At 41.9% G+C, this 18,575-nt stretch overlaps 1 protein-coding gene across 1 annotated transcript in view; it reads left to right on the top strand.

Annotated features, from left to right (window-relative positions):
* LOC140721733 (NACHT, LRR and PYD domains-containing protein 3-like) overlaps nt 1–18,575 on the top strand; it is a 943,069-nt gene that overhangs the window by 433,383 nt on the left and 491,111 nt on the right. The window lies entirely within an intron of this gene.

The raw sequence follows: 18,575 nt of genomic DNA, 5'->3' as shown, positions 1-18,575 counted from the left end.
GAGGTCTTTGGCTCGGAGGTTTTTTCTTCTCTTCCTGCGCTCGACCGCGCACATCGGGCGCTGAAACCAAAACGATCAAAAGGGTTAAAACCGCGTCATGTAATTCTTCGATGTCACAATCTGAATACTAAGGAGCAATTCATTCGGATTGCTCGTCAGAAAGCAGTTACTGAGCATCAGAATCTTAAGTTTCGGGGAGTCTCAAGATGGCGCTCATGGAGTAAACCGCTTCTAGGCTTTGCTCCAAACCTTTTACGTCTTTTTAACCTACAAACACCCCTTAAAGGATCTTCTTATACTTATTCTAAAGGGGTCTAAACATGCAGAATTTTTCTTTTTAACTATTTGAATTATTCTCAACTTGCTGAAATGTCTAGAGCAAAAGAATCGAAACAGACGAAAGAACCGATAACTTTAGAAACAATTGTGAAGCTTATAGAAGGATCTTAAGTTTCATTTTGTTGAAGATTTTTGACCTGAGGTTATGCAAGAAAGATTGCATTTTAAAATGGTGATGTCAGAGTTATATCAGAGGAATCTTTGTCCAGCTTTGTTACATCCTTTTCACCTAAGGTTTGCTCTGCCCAATGAATCATTCAAATGGTTTAAATCCGTGGATGAAGCAAAACAATTTCTCGAAGATCTAAGCTTGAATGCGGATGTCTAATGTTTTGATGATCAACATTTAAGCTTGGATGTCTATGAAATTTACCATTCCTTTATGTCTGTGTGTATCTGGTTTATTAGTTAACAACCAGCTTATAGATTTGGAACTTTGGAACTTTGCCCTTGGGTTGATTACAGTCGTACTGTGTTTTGACGTTCGGATGTTTATGATGTTTCCATATTAAAGTTTCTTTCTTTTTCCTTCATTGTTTTACTTTTTTTATTTTTAATTGTTTGCTTTTGAAAATCATTAAGACTTTGATTTGCTGATTATTTCCTTTTTCTTGAAATATTATTAAGATTGTATTTTGTGTCATTCTTTAAGACCTTTTATTTTAAAATGGTCTGCCATTGGCTGTTTTTCTCTAACATCTGCTTGACATTCCTCTCATAATATTTTGACTATGGGTGGTTGTTTTTTTATTTTTTTTTAATTTGGAGATTTGCCCTCAAGGGAGATGGGGGTAGGGTGGTTCTTAGATAGTTGTCTGACTGTCTATTGGCCAGGTTTTCGGTCTTTGAGTGGGGGGGGGGGGGCGGTAAGGCTATTTTTAGTCTAGTATTTTTCTTTTGGGCTGAATTGACACTACAAACGTGTCTGTATTGTCGTAACTTCCGTTTCCTCTTTAAACTATTTTCCCTCTTCCTGATTCGTGAGTTTCCTATGCAATATGGTTAACCCTTTACATACTACATGGTTTATTTATGGAAAATGGATATTATTAATTGATTTTGTCATTATTAATTTTGTTTCATGTAATACGAACGGTTTGAATCATCCAATTAAATGGAAGAAGATTTCTAGAGTTTTTCATAGACTGAATGCTCAGATTATTTTTGCGCAGGAGACTCATGTGAGTAAGGAGGATAATCAGCGCTTCTTTAGGTTTTGGAAAGACCAGCAGTTTCACTCTAACTCATCGACTAAGGTGAAAGGTGTCTCTTTTTTTTATAGACTCCTAGATTTCATTTGTTCACTATGATATAATTTCAGACCAATTTGATAGACTTCTATAAACACCGGTTAACTTTATGGCAATAAATTAGTTTTGGTTAATATTTATGCACTAAATACTGACTATCCTGAATTCTTTAAGCACTTTTTTGCATTTCTTCCCAATTTAAATGAATATATGGTAATAATGGGTGGAGATTTTAATTGTTGTCTGAAACGTATGATGGATAAGGCTGTGCCTAATCAGGTACTTACAAACAAATCTGCTATTTTTATTAATTCCTTCTTAGTTGACTCTGGAATTTTAGAAATTGGGAGGTTTTTACATCCTAATGAAAAACAGTTCTCTTTTTTCTCATGTATATCATAATTACTCTAGAATCCTTTACATCTTTATTGATTTTCGATTAGTTTCATTTGTCACTGCCTATGAATATGATACAATTGCCATTTCCGATCATGCACCTTTGAAATTATCAGTTAAGTTAACTGATGTAACCTTTGGTACCAAACAATAGCGGTTCAACTCTATTTTACTTCAGAGCTTAAATTTTATTAATTTCATTAAAGGACAGATTACCTTTTTCTTTTCAACTACCTCAACGGGAGAAATTTTTCAGTGGGATATCACGCGATGCCTTTAAAACATATATCCGAGGGTAAATTATTTCACACTCTGCTGGATTGAAAAAAACAAATTAATAATGAAATACGTACATTGGTTGATAAGATTAAAGAAATTGATAGAAAATATTCTATTACTCCCAATTTGGAGCTTTATAAAGAGAGAGTTGAACTTCAGATGCAACATGATTTGTTATTAACATCCCCGATTGAAAATCAGTTACTTAAAACTAAGAGTCATTTTATATATTTGGTGATAAATTGGGTAAATTATTGGCTAACCAATTAAAAACTGCTTTGGCGAAACTTCAGATTAATAGGGTTCTTAAACAGGATGGCACTTTGACGGTTGACCATGATGAAATTAACAATTTTTTTTCAAGAATTTTATACCAATTTATACATATCAGAATTTCCTGATGATTCTACCATAATGCATGATTTTTTAAGGAAATTAAATATTCTGAAATTATCAGTTGATGAACATTTAGTATTAGACACACCCATTACTGAAGAGGAAATAAAGAATGCAATTTATTCAATGAATTCTGGTAACGCACCTGGTCTGGATGAGTATACAGCTGAATTTTTAAAATCTTTTTCCGATTTACTTTCTCGCTGGTTAGGTAAAATTTTTATAGATGCTTTATTTGTACGTAAGTTACCAGAAACAATTTATGAAGCATCTATTTATTTAATTCCTAAAAGTGGTGAAGATCTCACTGAATGTGCATCAGACAGACCTATATCTTTGTGAATGTTGAATCTAAAATCCTTTCTCAAATATTAGCAATTAGATTGGTGAAGATATTGCCACAAATTGTCTCCAAGCATCAGACAGGATTTATTAAAAATCATTATACACATTTTAATGTTTGGAGGTTAATGAGCATTGTATACACTACTTTATCTAAGACACCAGAGTGTGTTATCTCGGTCGATGCCGAGAAGGCGTTTGATACATTTGAATGGGAATATTTTTTTAAAATACTTGAGAAATTTAATTTTAGCCCAAAATTTATATCTTGGATACAATTGATATAACATATACCTTTGGCGTCTGTTTCACTAATAATCAGAGGTCCCCTTTCTTTAGGCTTTTCCAAGGTACTAGACAAGGCTGTCCTTTGAAACCCTTACTATCAGATATTAGCCTGGAGACCTTGGCAATTGCTATTCGTGATTCACCCAATATATTTGCTGTTACTCATGGGAATGGGACGCGTAAAGTATCACTATATGCAGATGACCTGTCGCTATATATTTCTAATCCAGAAAAATCCATTCCTGCAATAATAACACAACTTGCTCAGTTTAGTAGTTTTTCTGCTTATAAACTGAATCTTAATAAAAGTGTGCTTTATCCATTAAATATGCAAGTCTCAATGTATAGACAGTCATCATTTAGATTGGTTGCTGATTATTTTATTTATTTGGGTGTTAAAATTACTAAGAAGCACAACTATGTATTTAAAGTTAATGTTTACCCTTAATTGATCATGTTAAACAATTGTTTACTAAATGGTTCCCATTGTCCTTATCCTTGATTGGTTACATTAATGCTATTAAGATGATTATTTTACCTAAATTTCTGTATCTATTTTATGCAGTATCAGTTTTTATCCCTAAATCTTTCTTTTTGATATTATTGATTCTAAAATTTCTTCATATATACAGCAGAATAGAAATTCCTGCTTAAGGAAGAAATATTTACAGAAGTCAAAAAAGGAAGGCGGAACCTAGATTTTACTATCGGGCAATTAATATTCGATATTTAACGTTTTGGACACAAGAGTTGGATGAAACTCAGTGTCCAGGATGGATGAACCTCGAGTGTGAGTCTGTACAGGAGTTTTCATTGGCTTCTAATTTAGGGGCTTTTCTCCCCTTTGCACTTACTAAATTGAATAAACAAATGGTAAATCCAATAATTAAACGTACAATAGGAATATGGTTTCAATTTTGTAAATTTTCTGGACTGAATAAATATATACTGTCAAGTTCTATTAAATCTTTTTTTTCTTTCAACCATTTAAATTGATCAAGCTTTTCTTTTATGGAAAACAAAGGGAAAATTATGTTTTCGTGACTTATTTATGGATGATTGTTTTATGTCTTTTGAACAGTTTCCTAATAAATATAATTTGCCTGGATCACACTTTTTCAGATATTTACAGATTAGAAACTTTTTGAATGTTATTTTACCTTCTGTTCCGATATCGCATCAAATTGAAGTTACGGGAAAAAAAGTTCAAATCCATATCGGAAGAGTTTATTATCATTTATTTATGATTTAATTATGAAAATACGCTTAGATAATTCTGATAAAATTAAGAATGGGTGGGAAAGAGAACTTCGGATACCTTTACCTATACAGAAATGCGAGAAAATTCTTCAATTAGAAAATACCTCTTCAGTGTGTGTCAGACATGCCCTCATACAATTTAAGGTGGTTCATAGGGCTCATATGACCACGGGTAAGTTAGCTCATTTTTACTGCCATATAAATCCTGTCTGTGATAGATGTAATTCCGAGGTAGCTTCATTGAAACGTATATTCTGGTCTAGTCCTCTTCTAAAAATAATATTGGAAAGATATATTTGATATTATCTCAGTAGTTCTGCGTATTGATTTACAACTACATCCTATTACTGCAATATTTGGACTACCAGTGATAGACTCTAGTCAACTATCCTCATCAGCTTGTCGTCTAATTGCATTTGTTACATTAATAGCCAGAAGACCCATTTTACTTGAAAGATTCCAATCCCCCTGCTACATTGTAAAGGGTTTCCCAAGCCTTAGCATGTCTAAACTTGGGAAAAAATACGAGTGGTACTGTGGATCCTTCGGTTAAATTTGAAGAGACTCGGAGACCATTTATTCAATATATTCATATGATGTAAGTTGACCCTTTGAATCTTGTGTAATAAGGTTTTGTTCATTTATAGAGGAGCGGAGTTAATGACAAATAATAATTTCAGCCATTGTGATATGACAGCCCAATCGTTGTCTATTTGTTTTTATTTAGTTTAGTGTTTCTTTTTCTAGTTTAGGGTGTTTTCCCCTTATAGAATATCTTTTTCATGGTTAGTTGCTATGAGATTGGGAGGGTAAACTATATTTGTCATTTGGAATTGGTGTTTTTACATGTTAACCGTTATTAATGTAATCCCGATCTCTTTATATCATTACTATTATTGCTCTGCTTATTAAATTTGAAACTTAATAAAAAGATTGAAAAAGAAAAGGAAATTGGCTGCTACCAGGTGGGCCAATCACAGTTCTTGTCGTCTGCGTCGCTGCGACGCGTAGTTACATTTTTAGGAATGTGCGCGTTAGGCTACCGCATACGGTACAGCCTAGGGTGCAGCGTTGGGTACGCGGCTACGTAGAGCCTACGGCGTAGCCTGGACGCAGAAGAATAATTCAGGCTTCAGTGTGTGGGAAGGGATTCACTTGGTCATCTCAACTACAGAGACACCAGCGAGTTCACACTGGGTAGAGACTGATCACCTGCGTAGACTTTAGGAGAGATTTTCACAGCCAAATCAACCAAAAGTGCATCATTGAGTTCACACTGTGGAGAGGTTGTTCATCTGCTGTGAATGAGGGAAGCGATCCACTCAGTCATCTAACCTTACGTATCTTTCACTTCAGCTGGCAGTTTAATATACGGGCTGATAGCTCCCAGCCCGGCCAAACTTAAGAAATCTCATTTGGGTGGATGCTGTGTGATGTGTCCCATGTTACAGATCAGTACCCTGAAATTACAAACGATACACAATATGCAATTAAACGATTCAGCTCTATAATTCTGACTTTGACTATAGGGTTAGTAAAGAAAATGAAAAAAAAAAGAAAAAGGGCCCACTCTCTCCATTCATGTCTTCTCATGTCTCGCCAGCAAAAAACCGTGAAAATCTCTCTTCCAGACTCACAAAAAAGAATATTTCTTTCATTGCACAGCCCCACTCTCGAAAGCCCTATTTCCTCTAGTCGTAACCTAAACATTGCTGCTACAGAGAAACCATTACCTCAGCAGCGAAACATTACAGAGAGGCCGTTACTTTAGCAGTGAAACCTTACAGCGTGTTACACTTACCACATACTGCCGGTTCACACTGGGAGAAAGTTTCAATGAGCTGCATGCTGAATATTTATCCATCAGTGTTGCTGAATGCAATTTCGAGAGTGACTGTCGGTGCTGACCTCTGCAATTATTGGTGCTGCTCACCACACCTAGTTCTGCACCCTGGTCACTGGGCATGGGAGGAGTTTCTTCTGCTGCACATTCACCTTTAATGGGCCTAGATCTGTGACAAATAAATCAGTTCTATATTAAACGCTGTCTCCGGTACTTAGTGAATTTATAACACAACTAGTGTACAGCAGAGAGTCAACTCAGGCCGGCTGGACCCTGCCTGTGATTCTGTTCCACAACAGATCTTTCAAATCCTCCCCTGTTGTTCACCTCTCACTGTCCCTGTGAATGAGTTCCAAATAGTCACCACTCTGTGGGCGAAGAGGTTTCCCTTGAATTCTCTGCAGAGCGAAGAAGTCGAGCTGACTGTAGTTCTGTCTGAGATGTTCTTCGCTCCTCAAATCTCTATGCATCACAAAGAGGAAGTAGGATTCTAAAGCTAAGGTGACAAAACAGTGGCTGATAAGAGAAACCAAAGAAAACATCAAAACCAAAGAGAGGGCATAGAGCAAAAATTACTAGTATGTAGGAGGATTGGGAAGATTTTAAAAACCCACAGAATGCAACTAAAATAATTAAGAAGGAAAAGATGGAACACTTAAGTGAGCTAGCCGGTAATATTAAAGAGGATACCAAATGTTTCTTCAGGTAATTATAGTGTAAAAGAAAGGCGTAAGCGGATATCGAACCACTGAAAAATGATGATGGAGAGGTAGTAATGGGCTCGGGGTGCAAGGTGATGGCAGATGAACTGAATAAGTATTGTACATCACTCTTATCTCTCGAAGACCCCGGCAGGAATACGGAAGTACCAGATGTCAGTGGTCAGAATGTGTGAAGTTACGTTACTCGGGAGAAGGTTCTTGGGAAACAGAGATGGTCTGAAGGTAAATAGGTTACCTGTACCAGATGGTATACACCCCAGAGATCTGAAAGAGGTGGCTGAAGAGATGTGGAGGCATTAGCAATGATTTTTCGAGAATCGTTAAGGAAATAAAATCCTAAGTTTTTTTTTCCTTCACTACTTCCCCTCTCGCGGTTTCACCCATCACCGACCACTTCTTCTACCCTTTTCACCCCCACACTTCTTCCTCTGACGTCTCATCTTTTTCCCCCCAGTCCTGACGAAGGGTCTGGGCCCGAAACGTCGACTGTTTACTATTTCCCATATATGCTGCCTGACCTCCTAGGTTCCTCCAGCATTTTGTGTTTGTGTTGCTTGGATTCCCAGCATCCACAGAACTTTGCAGTTGATACAGATAAGAGACAGATAGTTTAGAGCAAACCTGCAGTCTGCAAAATGACTTCGATAGGTTTGGAAAACGGGCAACGAAGACGTGGATGAAATGTACGGAAATGTACAGTGTATGCAAATGTACGGTCATGTACAATTGTGGAAGGAATAAGGGCGTTGAGAAAAAATAAATAAATGGGAGAAAATTCAAAAATCAGAGGTGCATAGGTACTTGGGCGTCCTTGAGCAGGAGTCCCTAAAGGTTTGCTTGCAGATTGAGTTGATGAAGGATGACAACTGTAATGTTAGCATATAAGAATAAGGATGTGACACTGTGGCTTTAAAACGCATTGGTCAGATTGCTCTTGGTGTATTGTGAACAGTTTACAACCTGCGAAAACGGATGTGCACGTATTGGAGAGGGTCCGGAGAAGGTTCATGAGCAACGAAAGGGCTAACGTATGAGGAGCGTTAGACGGCTTTGACACTGTACTCGCTGGTCTGGAAGAAAGAGAGGGGATCTCATTGAAACCTATTAAATATTGAAAGGCCTCGACAAAGTGGCTATGAAGAAGATGCACCCTGTACTGTGTGAGTCCGGGACCAGAGGCCACGGCCTCAATATACAGGGCATCCACTGACAGCAGAGTTGAGGAGGGATTTCTTTAGTCAGGGAGTGGTAAATCTTTAGAATTTATTGCCACGGACGGAGCAGACGCCAAGTCACTGAGTGTATTTTTAATGGATGTTCAAAGATCATGGGGAGAATGCAGGAGAATTGGGTTGAGATAGATAATCAAGTGGACACGAAAGAATGGCGGAGCAGATTCGATTGGCTGAGCAGCCTCTGTGTGAAATCTCATGCTTCATGGTCTGAAGAAGTGGCGAGTAAGGTTGCATTAGTGTTAGGGTATGGTCAGGGTATCCGCGCCTGGATTATTGTATTCAGTTTTGGTCGTTCTGCTACAGGAGAGAGGACGTTAAGCTGGAATGAGTGCATTGGAGATTTCCAGGAATGGTGCCGGTACTCGAGGGACTGAGTTCTGGAGACAGGTTTGGCAGGTTGGGATTTCACACCTTGAAGTGTAGGAGATTGAGGCTGACCTTGTGCAGGATTTCCAAACTATGAGTGTACAGAAATGGGGAATGTGTGCAGTCCTTTTCCCCACCTTTGTGGAATCAGCAACCAGAGGGCACCGGTTTAAGGTGAGACGGGATTGATTTAATAGGGATCCCACGGGAAAATTATTAACCCACTCTCCCTTCCGGTTCATTGTTTAGCTAACACGATGAGTGCACTCTCAGGTTGGAGGAGCAACACCTCATATTACAACCCGATGGCATGAACATCTTTTCTTTTCATCAACCCAGACGCCCGTCTCCTCCATTCTGTCTCCCCACTTCTTTCTTCTCCACTGCTGATCGTCTCCCTCTGGTTCCTCTTTTACTTCTGTTTTCCCATTGTCAGCTCCCCCCGACGGTCCAAACGGGATTTCGACCAAAGATGACCGACACTTCATCTGTTCACGCAGTTTCCACTGAATCCAGCAACGCTGCGAATTATTGTTGGACACTTAAGCGAAAAGCCTCGGATACTGAGTACAAATGAAAATCATTAACAAAATATTTTTAACTTAGTTGCACTACTGCAAAGCATCAGCACCATTCTGCAATTAAATATAATATATTCAATAAAAGTTAATTTGTCGTTTTTTTCAAATTCCTATGTGATACAAGTAGTCTGAAATTATATTTGTGTTAATCTTCAAGCAGTCTATCATAAACAAAAAAATTCTGAGAAAGCAACACTTTAAAAAAAATGTTGTCCAGTGAGATTATAGGACAGTTAGTCTGATCTCAGTGGTCAGGAATATGTTCGGGTGTATTAAGGGTGAGTTTTTTGGGTACTGTAATTGGGGAGGATGATGAAGTAGGACAAAGTCAGCAGGATTCCTTTACAGGAAATAGTGTCTGACAAATCTCTTGGAATATTTTGAGGAAATAACGGGCAAGATAGATAAAGCAGAGGCAGTGGATGTTATTTGCATGGATTGTCAGATGATCTTTAACAAGGTACCCCATGCAAGGCTGGTTGAGAGAGCAAGGAGGCATGGGATCCAAGAGGACGTTGCTTTGTGGATCCAGAACTGGCTTGCCACAGAAGGCAAAGAGTGGTTGCAGACGGGTCATATCCTGCAGGGAGGTCGGTGACCAGTGGTGTGCCTCAGGGATCTGTTCTGGGACCCCTACTCTTCGTAATTTTTATAAATGTCCTGGCTGAAGAAATGGAGGGATGGTTTATTAAGTTTGCTAATGACACAAATGTTGTGGGTGCTGTGGATAGTGTGGAAGGATGATAGAGGTTACAGTGGGACATTGACAGGATGCAAAACTGGGCTGAGAAGTGGCAGATGGAGTTCAACCCAGATAAGTGTGAGGTGGTTCATTTTGGTAGGTCAAATATGATGGCAGAATATAGCATTAATGCTAAGACTCTTGACAGTGTGGAGAATCAAAGGGATCTTGGTGTCCGAGTCCATAGGACACTCAAAGCTGCAACGCAAGTTGGCTCCGTGGTTAAGAAGGCATACATCAACCATTGGACTGAGTTTAAGAGCCGTGACTTAATGTTTGCAGCTATATAGGACCCTGATCAGACGCATTTTGGAATACTGTGCGCAGTCTTGGTCGCCTCACTACAGGAAGGACGTGGAAGCCATAGAAAAGTTGCTGAAGTGATTTACAACGATGTTGCCTGGATTGGGGAGAATTCCTTATGAGAAGAAGTTGAATGAACTCGGCCTTTTCTCCTTGGAGTGACGGTGGATGAGAGATGACCTGATAGATGTGTATAAGATGATGAGAGGCATCGATCATGGGGTTTGTCAGAGGCTTTTTCCCCAGGGCTGAAATGACTACACGAGAGGGCACAGTTTAAATGTGCTTGGAAGTAGGTACAGAGGAGATGTCAGGGGTAAGATGTTTACGCAGAGAGTGGTGAGTGTGTGGAATGGGCTGCCGGCGGTGGTGGTGGAGGCCGAAATGATAGGGTCTTTTAAGAGACTCCTGGATAGGTACATGGAGCTCAGAAAAAAAGAGGGCTATGGTAAGGTAAGGACATGTTTGGCACAGCTTTATGGGACGAAGGGCCTATATTGTGCTGCAAGATTTTTATGTTTCTATGCTTCCCAGTTCCTGCATGTGAGGCTGCTTAACAAGATCACAGCTCATGGAATTACAGGAAAGATACGTGTTTGGATCGAAGATTGGCTGACTGACAAGGAAGAAAGAGTCAGAATAATGCGGACATTTCTGTTTTGCTGTCGGTATCTAATGGCGTTCTGTACGGGTCAGTAATGAGACCGCATCTTTTCATGTTAAATGTGAATGATATGGATAATGGAATTGATACCTTGGTGACGAACTTTGCAGTTGATACAAGGATACGTACGGGGCAGGTAGTTTCGAGAGAAGTGGGTGTCTGCAGAAGGACTTCGATAGGTTTGCAGAAGAGGCAACGAAGTAGCGGATGTAACACAGTGTATGCAAGGGAACGGTCATGTACAATTTGTAGAAGGAATAGGGGCGTAGAAAAAAAATGGGAGAAAATTCAAAAATCAGAGGTGCATAGGTACTTGGGAGTCCTTGAGTAGGAGTCCCTGTTGTTTTGCTTGCAGATTGTGTTGATTCAGGATGACAACAGTAATGTTAGCATATAAGAACAAGGATGTGACACTGTAGCTTTAAAACGCATTGGTCAGATCGAACTTGCTGTATTGTGAGCAGTTTCCGACCTGTTATCTGAGAAAATGATACTCTGGTATTGGAGCTAGTCCAGAGAACGTTCACGAGAGTGATTCCAGGAATGAAATGGTTAAGTAAGTGGAGCATTAGACGGCTTTGACCTGTACTCGCTGGTCCAGAAGAAAGAGAGGGGATCTCATTGAAACCTATTAAATATTGAAAGGCCTCGACAGAGTGGCTGTGAAGAAGATGCACCCTGTACTGTGTGAGTCTGGGACCAGAGGCCACGGCCTCAGTATACAGGGCATCCACTGACAGCAGAGATGAGGAGGGATTCTTTAGTCAGGGAGTGGTAAATCTTTAGAATTTATTGCCACGGACGGAGCAGACGCCAAGTCACTGAGTGTATTTTTAATGGATGTTCAAAGATCATGGGGAGAATGCAGGAGAATTGGGTTGAGATAGATAATCAAGTGGACACGAAAGAATGGCGGAGCAGATTCGATTGGCTGAGCAGCCTCTGTGTGAAATCTCATGCTTCATGGTCTGAAGAAGTGGCGAGTAAGGTTGCATTAGTGTTAGGGTATGGTCAGGGTATCCGCGCCTGGATTATTGTATTCAGTTTTGGTCGTTCTGCTACAGGAGAGAGGACGTTAAGCTGGAATGAGTGCATTGGAGATTTCCAGGAATGGTGCCGGTACTCGAGGGACTGAGTTCTGGAGACAGGTTTGGCAGGTTGGGATTTCACACCTTGAAGTGTAGGAGATTGAGGCTGACCTTGTGCAGGATTTCCAAACTATGAGTGTACAGAAATGGGGAATGTGTGCAGTCCTTTTCCCCACCTTTGTGGAATCAGCAACTAGAGGGCACCGGTTTAAGGTGAGTCGGGATTGATTTAATAGGGATCCCACGGGAAAATTATTAACCCACTCTCCCTTCCGGTTCATTGTTTAGCTAACACGATGAGTGCACTCTGAGGTTGGAGGAGCAACACCTCATATTACAACCCGATGGCATGAACATCTTTTCTTTTCATCAACCCAGACGCCCGTCTCCTCCATTCTGTCTCCCCACTTCTTTCTTCTCCACTGCTGATCGTCTCCCTCTGGTTCCTCTTTTACTTCTGTTTTCCCATTGTCAGCTCCCCCCGACGGTCCAAACGGGATTTCGACCAAAGATGACCGACACTTCATCTGTTCACGCAGTTTCCACTGAATCCAGCAACGCTGCGAATTATTGTTGGACACTTAAGCGAAAAGCCTCGGATACTGAGTACAAATGAAAATCATTAACAAAATATTTTTAACTTAGTTGCACTACTGCAAAGCATCAGCACCATTCTGCAATTAAATATAATATATTCAATAAAAGTTAATTTGTCGTTTTTTTCAAATTCCTATGTGATACAAGTAGTCTGAAATTATATTTGTGTTAATCTTCAAGCAGTCTATCATAAACAAAAAAATTCTGAGAAAGCAACACTTTAAAAAAAATGTTGTCCAGTGAGATTATAGGACAGTTAGTCTGATCTCAGTGGTCAGGAATATGTTCGGGTGTATTAAGGGTGAGTGTTTTGGGTACTGTAATTGGGGAGGATGATGAAGTAGGACAAAGTCAGCAGGATTCCTTTACAGGAAATAGTGTCTGACAAATCTCTTGGAATATTTTGAGGAAATAACAGGCAAGATAGATAAAGCAGAGGCAGTGGATGTTATTTGCTTGGATTGTCAGATGATCTTTAACAAGGTACCCCATGCAAGGCTGGTTGAGAGAGCAAGGAGGCATGGGATCCAAGTGGACGTTGCTTTGTGGATCCAGAACTGGCTTGCCACAGAAGGCAAAGAGTGGTTGTAGACGGGTCATATTCTGCATGGAGGTCGGTGACCAGTGGTGTGCCTCAGGGATCTGTTCTGGGACCCCTACTCGTTGTGATTTTTATAAATGACCTGGATTGAGGAAGTGGAGGGATGGTTTATTAAGTTTGCTAATGACACAAATGTTGTGGGTGCTGTGGATAGTGTGGAAGGATGATAGAGGTTACAGTGGGACATTGACAGGATGCAGTTCTGGGATGAGAAGTGGTAGATGGAGTTCAACCCAGATAAGTGTGAGGTAGTTCATTTTTGGTAGGTCAAATATGATGGCAGAATATAGCATTATTGCTAAGACTCTTGACAGTGTGGAGAATCAACGGGATCTTGGGGTCCGAGTCCATAGGACAATCAAAGTTGCAAAGCAAGTTGACTCCGTGGTTAAGAAGGCGTACGGTGCATTGACCTTCATCAACCATTGGACTGAGCTTAAGAGCCATGACTTAATGTTGCAGCTATATAGGACCCTGATCAGACGCATTTTGGAATACTGTGCGCAGTCCTGGTCGCCTCACTACAGGAAGGACGTGGAAGCCATAGAAATGTTGCCGAGGCGATTTACAACGATGTTGCCTGGATTGGGGAGAATTCCTTATGAGAAGAAGTTGAATGAACTTGGCCTGTTCTTCTTGGAGTGACGGAGGATGAGAGATGACCTGATAGATGTGTATAAGATGATGAGAGGCAACGATCATGTGGATTGTCAGAGGCTTTTCCCCAGAGCTGAACTGACTACACGAGAGGGCACAGTTTAAATGTGCTTGGAAGTAGGTACAGAGGAGATGTCAGGGGTAAGATTTTTATGCAGAGAGTGGTGAGTGTGTGGAATGGGCTGCCGGCGGTGGAGGTGGAGTCCGAAATGATAGGGTCTTTTAAGAGACTCCTGGATAGGTACATGGAGCTCAGAAAAATAGAGGGCTATGGGTAAGCCTAGGTAGCTCTAAGGTAAGGACATGTTTGGCACAGCTTTGTGGGACGAAGGGCCTATATTGTGCTGCAAGATTTTCATGTTTCTATGTTTCCAAGTTGCTGCATGTGAGGCTGCTTAACAAGATGACAGTTCATGGATTTACAGGAAAGATACGTGTTCGGATCGAAGATTGGCTGACTGACAAAGGAGACAGGGTCAGAATAATGTGGACATTTCTGTTTTGCTGTCGGTATCTAATGATGTTCCGTAGGGGTCAGTAATGAGACACCATCTTTTCATGTTAAACCTGAATGATATGGATAATGGAATTGATACCTTGGTGACGAACTTTGCAATTGATACAAGGATACGTACGGGGCAGGTAGTTTCGAGAGAAGTGAGAGTCTGCAGAAGGACTTCGATAGGTTTGCAGAAGAGGCAACGAAGTGGCGGATGTAACACAGTGTATGCAAGGGAACGGTCATGAACAATTTGTAGAAGGAATAGGTGGGTAGAAGAAAAAAGGGAGAAAATTCAAAAATCAGAGGTGCATAAGTACTTGGGAATCCTTGAGCAGGAGTCCCTAAAGGTTTGCTTGCAGATTGTGTTGATGAAGGATGACAACTGTAATGTTAACATATAAGAACAAGGATGTGACACTGTGGCTTTAAAACGCATTGGTCAGATCGCTCTTGGTGTACTGTGAGCAGTTTCCGACCGGTTATCTGAGAAAATGATACTCTCGTATTGGAGCTGGTCCGGAGAACGTTCACGAGGGTGATTCCAGGAATGAAATGGTTAAGTATGAGGAGCATTAGACGGCTTTGACCCTGTACTCGCTGGTCTGGAAGAAAGAGAGGGGATTTCATCGAAACCTATTAAATATTGAAAGGCCTCGACAGAGTGGCTGTGAAGAAGATGCACCCTGTACTGTGTGAGTCTGGGACCAGAGGGCAGCCCTCAATGTATAGGGCATCCACTGAGAGCAGAGACGAGGAGGAATTTTAATCTTTAGAATTCATTCCCATGAACGGAGTAGCGGCCAAGTCATTGAGTGTATTTTAAATGGATGTTCAAAGATTATGGGGAGAAGGCAGGAGAATTGGGTTGCGAGAGGTAATCAATTGGACAGGAAGGAATGGCGGAGCAGACTCGATTGGCTGAGCAGCCTCTGTCTGATATCTCATGGCTCATGGTCTGGAGAAGAGGCCAGTGAGGTTGCATTAGGGTTAGGGTATTAGCGCCTGGATTATTGTATTCAGTTTTGGTCACTCTGCACAAAATGTTGGTGGAACACAGCAGGCCAGGCAGCATCTATAGGGAGAAGCACTGTCGACTTTTCGGGCCGAGACCCTTCGTCACTGACAGTGCTTCTCCCTGTAGATGCTGCCTGGCCTGCTGTGTTCCACCAGCATTTTGTGTGTATTGTTTGAATTTCCAGCATCTGCAGATTTCCTCGTGTTTGGTCATTCTGCTACAGGAGAGAGGACGTCAAGCTGGAATGAGTGCAGGGGAGATTTACGAGAATGGTGCCGATACTCGAGGGACTGAGTTCTGGAGAGAGGTTGGACAGGTTGGGATTTCACACCTTGAAGTGCAGGAGATTGAGGTGACCTTATGCAGGTGTTCCAAACCATGAGTGTACAGAAATGGGGAATGTGTGCAGTCCTTTTACCCACTTTTGTGGAATCAATGACCAGAGGGCACTGGTTTAAGGTGAGAGAGGATTGATTTAATAGGGATCCCAGGGGAAAATTATTAATCCACTCTCCCTTCCGGTTCATTGTTTAACTAACACGATGAGTGCACTCTCAGGTTGGAGGAGCAACAACTCATATTACATCCGGGTAGTTTACACCTCAATGACATGAACATCTATATCTTTAAATTCTACCTCTACCTATTTTTTCATCAACCCACACGCCCGTCTCCTCCATTCTGTCTCCACACTTCTCTCTTCCCCACTGCGGATTGTCTCCCTCTGGTTCCGCTTTTACTTTTTTTTCCCCCATTATCCACTCTCCTATCCTATCAGATTCCTTTTTTTTCAGCCCTTTGCATTTTCCACCAACCACCTCACAGCGTCTCACTTCATCTCCCACCTCCCCCACCCACTCACCTTCACTCTTATCTGGCTTCACCTATCACCTACCAGCTTGGACTCTTTCCAGTCCCCACACCATCTTATTCCGGCCTCTCCCCACTTCCAGTCCTGATGAAGGGTCTCGGCAGGAAATCTCTGTTTTGCTTTATCCCCCTCTATAGAATCTACCTGACCTCCTGACTTCCTCCAACATTTTGTGTCTGTTACTCTGCATCTCCAACATCTGCAGAATCTCATCGGGACAGAGAGCAGAATGCAGAGACTACATCGGGTCTCACTAATGTCGAGGAGGCCACACCTGGAAAGCTGGAAACAGTAGATGACCCCAACAGGCACGATGTTGAAAAGTTGCCTCATATGTAACGACAGTTTGGGACCCTGACTAGTGGTGAGGAGAGTGGTTTGGGGCAGGTCTGGCACTTCATACACTTGCAGTTGGCTTCCAGCCCCTACACCCCTTCTTATCGCTGTAAACCTCTCCCTTTTGTGGATAACACTGCCACTTGTTGGTGATTTACCACAATAACAGGACCCCCTGATTTGTGGACTCCATTGTCACCAGGTGGCGCTCTACCGCAATAACGCTGAGAGACAGAAATGTGACGCTGCAGCCTGCTGAAATGTTTCTTCAAGATTCAGGGTTGTTTAATTCCATTTCCAGCAGACACGTGTAAATGAGGTCGAAATAATTATTACTCCGGCTCCAATACAACACAACACAATAGTAACAACGTATATGCACAGAGTATATACCGTGCACGGTTTGATTGTATGTTCATAAAGTGAATAAAAACGGGGTGGGTGAGGAAGGAGACCTATGGTCCACACTGTCAGGGTGTTGAGTTTACCAGGAGACGGAGACTGCAGGGACGAGAGGTTTTCTGTTGACTAATACACTGTGTGTGGACCCCGCTGGCAATTCTGGTGTTGTGACCCGAATCGAGACAAACACCACGCTGCCCACTCCACCAACAACACGGCACCGCCGGACACATAACAGGGGACTTTACATCCCACAACACTGGATTCAGTGATGAAACCCGTGATTAATGTTGTTGTCCCACCGAAATCACAAGGAACGCCCATTAAGGTGCTTTTAAATGCGAGCGCACCACCACAAGTGACGTCACGACGACCCCCCCCCCCCCCCCCGCTCCTGACACCGGGATCTGCCGTCACGTGCGCGGTGTCATCCACGTGCTAGTGAGCTCGAGCATTATCAGTTTAACAGCTGGGCTAATTATCACATAACGACTCCCTCCCTCACCGCTGACAGCACAGAATTCAGGAGCTGCGCTATTCCCATTAGTGCAAAGCGATGTCAGTCACTCATTACCACCCGTCGCAGAGGCGAACAAGCCGAGAGGGCGTTACCCCTGCTCCGACCTCGAACTCCCCATCAGAGCGGAGTAAATGTCCACTTTCTGATTTATTTCCATTTCCCTCCAAGGGAAGTTGGGGCGTTTCTGAAGAGTCTCCTGCGGCCGGAGTCTGATGTATCGCCGCGAGGTAGGAGGAGATGCCGGTTCCCCGGAAGAGGGGGGATTTTATTGAAAGGATGAAAATGGTGAGAGAGGGGGCGGACAGGATGTTTGTCCCGGTGGAAATCTGTGGAACCGTCTGAGACAACGGTGGTGGCGAGCAGAGGGATTCACCACATTGCGGGGCAAACACCGGCAGACTGTTGACCTCCAAGTGGGGCCAATGGTCCGGGAAACGTGACAATTATGTGTGTTGTGTTGAGATTGTACTTGGAATCCCACTCCCCATACTAACTCAGGTTTTATAGACCAAAGAACAAACTGTCCGAGGAACTCAGTGGGTCGGGCAGCATCTGTGGAGGGAAATGGACCGTCAACATTTCAGGCTGAGACCCTCCCTCCGGACTGAGAGTGGACAGAAATAGTCAGAAAAAAGAGGTGAGGAGTGCGGATGGGGCAAGAGATGTGGAGTGAGAGGTGGATCCATGTGAGGGAGGAATTGGGAAGGTGGAAATACTGACAGGGGTGGGAGGTGAGTGGTTGGGGCAACACGGGGCTGCAGAAAATGGAAATTAATTCCACAGAGGATTAACAAAGAGGTGAGAGAATGTTTGTTATAGAGAGTGCAATGAAGATTCACCAGACTGATCCCTGGAGTTGTGGGGTCATCATATGAAGAAAGATCAAATGTGATAACCCTTTCATTTAGAGAATCGAGGACTGTGAGGTGAACACATTGAAATGCACAACATCATTACCGATTGAACCAGGGATCCCAGTC

This window comes from Hemitrygon akajei, unplaced genomic scaffold (genome assembly GCF_048418815.1).
Source record: "Hemitrygon akajei unplaced genomic scaffold, sHemAka1.3 Scf000060, whole genome shotgun sequence".
In the NCBI taxonomy this organism is placed as follows: Eukaryota; Metazoa; Chordata; class Chondrichthyes; order Myliobatiformes; family Dasyatidae; genus Hemitrygon; species Hemitrygon akajei.
Note: the sequence above shows the minus strand (reverse complement) of the source record. Positions and strands in the feature narration are given on the sequence as shown.